Genomic DNA, 7,649 nt, shown 5'->3' with positions numbered 1-7,649 from the left:
TTAAATCTGTTTTATTTATTTATTTATTTATTTATTTATTTATTTATTTATTTATTTTACACCTACAGCACCCAGTCTTCCTAGGTGGTCTCCCAGCCAAGTACTAACTGGGCCTGACCCTGCATAGCTTCCGAGATCATATGAGATCGGGCGTGTTCAGGGTGGCATGGCCATAGACAAATCTGTTGGTTGTCAATGCCACTGTTAAAAAAAAAGTTTTTGCTGATCCTGCTGAGATGTGGAGTAAAGATGAAAATCATCTAGGGAAGAAGGCCACAGATATTTAATCTTCTAACCTGTAGCTATTACACTTATTACAATACAAGAGTATTTTCTTATTAACCTGTTGTCTGCTATTAGTTGGCATCCAGTACCCTGAAGTTTTAGACAATATTTTGAGAACTTGACATCTTCATGTTGTCATAACTGAAAGTCCATTATAAATTATATAAAAAGAATTTACCTCTAGTTTCTTAAAAGAATTAACCTGAAATCCACTTATTTGCTGAGATTCATTCACTTCTTTTCATTCACAGTTGATTGGATAAATTTATCCAGTTAAGAGAATCATCTGAATATTTTATAAAGAACTTAGCTGGAATTGTGATGAAATAAAAATTTCTTTTCTTGTCTTCAAGTTACATTTTTACTCAAAAAAAAAAAAACTTCATAAATAGACCTTTAAGCATATCAATTAACCTATCACAAGCTTTAGAAATAAAATATAAAGAAATATATAAAACTGTAGCAAGTAGTACCTGGGTTGAATCTAAAGCAAAATTTCAAGATATTTTCAGATGCAAATAATGTAGCTGGAAAAGCAGAGAATTTTAAGATTATCCAAATAGTTTAGGTAAATCATAAATAGTAAAAATTAAATAATGTGTTCTTATCACATTATAAGTGCCCATTAATAACAATTTGAACAATAGTTTATAATATGATTATTGTATGTTCTTGGATTACACATGTGAATTACCAAAATAAAAAAAAAAGAATTATCCTTTCAATATATTTAATTTGGGCTTTTGTTCATCTTATTTGAAATCACTGGATCTCAGTTTCTTTATCTGTAACATGGCTAAAATAAATAAAGTACTTTTTTTGGTATCAGTCACAGTCTGAGTTCTCAAATTGTAATTATTAGAGATGATGGTGCTAGTACTAGAAGTAGTAATGAGGCAAGGAGTGGTACCAATAGAAAGGTCATGGACACTGACTCAAAATATATACATAAAATATTACATATCAAAGTCAAAGTAGGTAATGCTTAAGCAGCAATACAAATCTAAATATGAATAAATACTAAAGGAAAGGAAAACTGTTGCGCTCTCTATGCAACTGTAGCTATAGGGAAATTACACTGGGCTCTTGAGGCAGTCTCGCCACTTTGATTCAGTATATCCCCAAATGTGATATACCCAGAGAAACACTTCTATTTCAGATTAACACAAGAAAGGGAACTTTTTTAAAATAGCCCTCTTGATTTAAACATATCTGGCTTCAAACATAGGAAAGTTAAAATTTAAGATCTTTATTCTGTAGCCAAATGATTGAGCTTACAGTCCAATATGCATGAAAAAAAAAATCATAGAAGGTTTCCAATGTAATGTTCTTTTAAATCTCAAAATTGAAAGGCAGCTATGTACAATGCAGAGAATATGTTCTAGGACACTACGGCCTATTAATGATGCAACAAAACATTTTATTACATACCCACAAAGAAAAGACCATTTACATTCAAAAACAAACCATGACCCTATGTGAAATATACATTCTGTTATTATGATATATATACATATATGTGTATATGTGTGTGTGTGTGTGTCTTAAATAAGAACAATGATTACAAAAACCTGTAAAAGATTCATTTCAAGCAATTTTGCTAAGCACGTATTTATCAGAAGAATGAGCTGCTCTAAGGCACTCTCACTATGTTAAGGACATGTCATAAATTTTTTAAATACATACTAATTTATTTGCTTCGGAGGTGACTCAGTTTAATAAATCATATAAGTTGCAATAAACTTTATCACATATTCATATGGAAATAGATATTCTAATTTCTTAACCTGTTTTCCTAACCATTAATAAGTAGCTTAATAGAACTGGTGGGGAGGGCAAGAAAAAATAATTTACATACAATGAAAATATCTAAAGAAATGCATTCAAAGGCACTACTAAATCAGGAGTTCTAAGGTCATGTTCATAAATGAATCTTAAAATTATGTGCAACTATTTGTGTGATGAGCATCATTATGAAAAAAGTATCCATAATTTATGACTTTATCAAATTACAAAATGGTTATGAATATTCGTTCTATGTGATGTTAGCAGATCAACATTCATACTACCAACCCAGCAATTTGCTGAGGTGGCAAATCTGGGATTGGTCAGAAATATGTAGACAGAGGCAAGGACCATTGGTTAAGGATACAAATAAACATGTGGGGAAAATACTTATGGCAGCAGTCTTCCCTAACTATACCAACACTAAGATAAAAAATGCTAGCTCAAAGGAGGCAGACCAATAATTTGAATAATCAAAAAGTTCTTGCCTAAAGCATGATAATTATATCCAGGGCCTACACTGATCAGAAACTAGAGGAATTGAAGCTGAATAACAAGTAATATATCATCTCCTTATCTGACCAATGAATTGTATAGTGCTAATAACTTGTATTCTGGAAGACTACTTGAATACACATTTTCTAATCATGTTTAGATGCCTACTTCCAAACCCATGTTCTGTTACTCATTTATGTTTAACCCAATTATAAAACTTTAACTGAATGTCAGATTTGGAGTGTAATTTTAGTTGCTTATAATTATATGACTATGGTATACTATTCTTTTGGGAATGAAATAAGAAATGCAAAATATATTATCAGTCAATGTATTTGAGTTCAAATATGAAAACTAGAGGGTAAAATAAACATAAAAATAAAATTGTCTATATTTCTAACATTTATTGTTCACAATAAGCTTATAGAAAAAATAAATTAATATCCTTAAACTAGTCAAAATTGTTTTAAGGTTACATAACCCAGCAAAGACACACAAACATGACTAACTTATGTTTTTCTTTTGCTTGGCTTCATAGATGGATTGGATTCTGTTGAAATAATCTTATTGGCACTCATAACTACATTCTAAGTAGATGTGATCAAGTCATTGAGACAAGAGTGAATTTCATCTAAAATTATCTAATCATTCCTGTCAATTATTCATATTATTTTTCCTGAATAAAAACATTTTAAAACAAAAAACTATTAATTCACTTTTAAAAAAGATGAAATATTACTTCTTTTTTATTAGACTCATATTTTTATTGTTTATTCAACATAACAGGATTACCTTTCCTTAAGTAAAGTGATGAGAATTTTCTCACATTGCAAATTTGCTTTTGAGTCTTGGCAGTTTTCTTTTCTTTTCTTTTCTTTTTTTCTTTAATGATAAACGAGGGGAATAGCTAGAGTTGATTATGCACTAAGGATGAAAAAAAAGATATATCTCTGACTTCTATGGGTGATTGACTACAACAACCAAAACTAATGACTGTGGAAACAGCAAACTTTTATTGCTTTTTAAGCTTTAGGACATATGTTGTGATGGTAAAAAGCTAACACAGTGGGAGCTATTGACATTGTATGCTGTTTCTCTCTCTTTAAGTGACTGACTATGCAGCAATAAAAGATAAACAATAAAGAAAGTTGACTACCAAAATCCGCTTACTCATTTTGACATCTGTATATTATTCCAAGGTGAGTGAACTAGATTACAGGGTTTCCATTTTCAGAAATCACATAGGGAACTGGCTCAAGTTATGGATACTTAATTTAGGTATCAATTTATTTCCAAACATCATTCCACAAATGCTATGAAAACAAACATTGATAAATTGTGGATATCAATATGAATCTTTAAGCTAACACTGTGATATAGTTTGAAAATCTATGGCTTTCAAGATTATCACAAAAGAGCACAGAACCTTGGTTAAAAAGAAATAGTTCTCTATGGAGCAAGGTCATCTTCTTGAAAGAGCACACAAGGAGAAGTGAGATATGACTATATATAGAGAACCATCTATCTATTTCAGTAAAAATAAGTTTGACAATCTATGAGGTAACAGACATGCATTGAAGTACACATTATATTGCAGTACATTGAGGTAAACCTCATGTCTACAGTGCTATCTAAAGCATTTAACAGTTAGCCCACTCAAGTATTATAGAGAGTTATAAAGTAATATGATGAATGAAAGTTAGTGCTGGGAATTCACAAAGCCAATTAAGATAACATTGAAAATAAATAGATTCAGGTAGCTGCATACTTCACTAATCAGAAATTCAATCAAATAGAGTTATTTGAGAATATAATATGTACACAAGACTCTATTAGACAATATGAAGACATAAAATGAATATAAAGTGTTATTCCCATCCTCATCAACTACAATCTAGACAAAGAGACAACAGAAATATTTTGAAGACTTAAGATCTAATGTAAAAAAATGCAAAACAATGTGGGAACTTGTGTATCAGCTACCTATGAATTTTATCTACAGCAATTTTTTTTTAATCTGTAAAATCATATGTGAAAATTTTGAGCTGAGTTGTAAAGCCAGTACTAGGTAGGATTTAGAGAAATGAAAGCAAAAGGTGTAGACTTTCATTGGGTAAACAATCTTATGTAAGGATGGGTATAATTTAATTAGTAGAGTAAGGCAAATAGAAAAAGAGCTAAAAAGAAAGTCAGAAGTATGTTTGCATTGGTAAAAGGTGTACTGAAATCTTTGAAGGTTGTCATGGGCTAAATTGTGTCCCCGAAATTCATACATTGAAGCCCTAACTCCCGGTACTTCAGAATGTGACTGTATTTAGAGACAGCCTTTAAAGAGGAAGCTACAATGAGGCTATTAGGGTAAGCCTTAATCCAGTATGACTGGTGTTTTTTATAAAAACAGAAAATTTGGACACACACAAAGAGACCCTGGGGAGCATATGTATAGATGAAGGTCCATGTAAAGAGACGGTAACAGGCAGCCTCCTAGAATCCTAAGAAAAATGCCTCAGAGGAAACTGATGGTACTACACCTTTGATCCTAGACTTTCGGCCTCCAGAACTGTGAGAAAAAAAATTTCTATTGTTTAAGCCACCCAGTCTGTAGCATTTTATTACAGCAGTCATAGCAAACTAATACAGAGGTGAAGAGTGGATTATAGAAAAACAGTTTTGAGAATATAATCTTTTTTATCTTTTTTTTTTTTTTTTTCCTACACAGGTAGGTAAGCATTGAGTAAAAAAGGATGAAGTCAGTTATTTTTCATGGTCAAAATGATCATTCTTTATCTTTAACTTTCTTGGGACACCCTCAACTCTTGATAATAGTGATACCATTATTCTTAGCAAGAAATTCTAACATTGTTATTATTTTTGAAATCCCTATATTTAAGACAGTTATGTTATAAAATGCCTATATACAGAGGAGTATATGGTCATTTGATGTGCAGAGTAATAAAATCTGTGATGTCATGAGCAAATGACAGGAGGGTTACACTTCAAAAAATCCCTTTGATAAGACTCTTATCCCATAACAGTCTTCTAATTTGAGATAAAGATTACACCAAATATAAACTATTTTGATAGTTGTTTTAAATCTTCACCTCACTTTCATAGTAGAATATTGTATCATGCTAGGAGAAATGCTTTAATTTGTTTTATTCAACCATTCCATTAATGTTTTGGACAGGTAACACCTATAATAAGGTGTTTCTTTTTTTAAAAAATTAAAACAAAGAATTTTAACATCTTGCACATTCCAAAAAGAAAACCTTCAAGAGCAATGGCCTAAGTTTAAACAGTCCTTCCATTTAAATTTCAAGAACACTGTGTTTCTGAGACAAGTTAGTTCACTTCTTTAGAGATCTTCATTCTTACTTAAAATGTCTGTAAACCACCTTTTGTCCTATAGTTTCAGAAGTTTTAGGATACCAAGACTCTAATAATTTTAAATTCAAATTTTTTAAATGGAAATTTTATCATGTCACTTTTCCCTTAGAACACTTTGTTGTCTCCTTGGCTTTTAGAATCAATTCCAAATTTCTTTATATATCTGATAAAACTGTGAATAAATCAATCCCTGCATAATAATCCAAACTCATCTCACTTCCCTCATCAATTCCCACCTGCTACATATAACAAACTGTATATCTACGTTTCCTTAACCACAAACTTCTTTCAGGTCCTAGAATAAACTGTATTTCTATGAACCTACATATATGTTATTTCATTAGCCCCAGTACTTTAACGCATCACCTTCACTTACTTAGCCTGGACAACTCCAATTAATGCTTCTGATTTCAAATTAGATTATGTTGTCTTTAAAAACCGTGTCAGATGGATCAGTTCCCAGAGGCTGATCTGCATTTTTTTTAGGGCCTTTAACCAAGCCAGACCAAAAAAGACCTGGAAAGTAACAAGTTTCAAAGTTCTCCAGCTTTTTTCTTGAAGATGCACAAAGGCCCAGAAAGCCAGAAAACTGAATTGATCATTAATGAAAAGTATTATTCATTCACCACATGCCCCAATTTATCCTGACTTTTGGAATTCTACCAGCAGCTGGAAATCAAAGGCTGTAAAATATTGTTATCACTATCCTGAAAAACTCATTTAATGGTGATTATGAACACAAAGAATTAATCTCTATAAAACGATGTATTTGTATGAAAACATTAGATTCATTATAAATTAAATCATGGCCACTGAAATTAAAGAACAAACTATATTAAACATAGCCTGATCTATAAACTAGCTTACTTATCTAGTAGATTGTCCTGAATCCAATAATGTTCTGAAAATATCTTATATTATTAAATTTATTTGGTATATCATTTTTTTGCCCATATCCTAATACATCTATATATACAATATTCTCAAAGTATGAGTGAAATTATATGTTTTTTTCAAATGAAAGCATGTAGCTTTATATGTGAAGTATAAAAACTAAAAATGGAAACTAAAGCTAGAAATAAGGAAACTAAAGCTAGAAATAAGAAAACACGGCTCAACAATTTATATCCTTAAGACTTTTTTTTTAACCTTTCTATTAACATGATATCAATGTGCCACCTCTCCTTAAAAGAAACTAGTTATTAACAATAAAATCCAGCACAGTTTACAAAACAAAATGACACCAAAGAGCCCCAGCATGTTTTAATGATTCTGGAGCTTTCCAGCAAGTCTAGGCTTGAGGGGGAAAAAAAATAAAATAATTTAAAATGACGTTAAAATGTGAGGCCTTGAGTTGATTTCCCATTTGATACTATAAGAATAAATAAATTGCAGGAGTCATTATTATATCAACAAATAGAGAACATGGATTTTAACTGGACTGTGAATATTTGTGTCTAGAAGGGACCTGAGAGATCATTAGTATCCACACTCTATTATATGGATGTGAAGATGGACACACAAACAGCTGACTTATCCTATCACACAAGAGCTTACTTGGAGAACTCGGGTCCTCAGTCTCCTAGATCAATAACATATTTGTTATGACACTAAGTTTCCGCTAACTAATAGATAATCTTAATAGTTAGCCCTTTCACTGGTATTCACTTACATTAAAAAGGGACATGACGAACTGT

The 7,649-nt window shown here is 31.1% G+C and overlaps 1 pseudogene; it reads right to left on the bottom strand.

The window, feature by feature from the left end:
* Positions 1–59: 59 nt before the first annotated feature.
* Positions 60–178, bottom strand: LOC111736094 (annotated as a pseudogene).
* Positions 179–7,649: the final 7,471 nt, after the last annotated feature.

Source organism: Pteropus vampyrus, unplaced genomic scaffold (assembly GCF_000151845.1).
Source record: "Pteropus vampyrus isolate Shadow unplaced genomic scaffold, Pvam_2.0 Scaffold17, whole genome shotgun sequence".
Lineage (NCBI taxonomy): Eukaryota > Metazoa > Chordata > Mammalia > Chiroptera > Pteropodidae > Pteropus > Pteropus vampyrus.
This window is presented reverse-complemented; position numbering and strand designations above follow the sequence as displayed.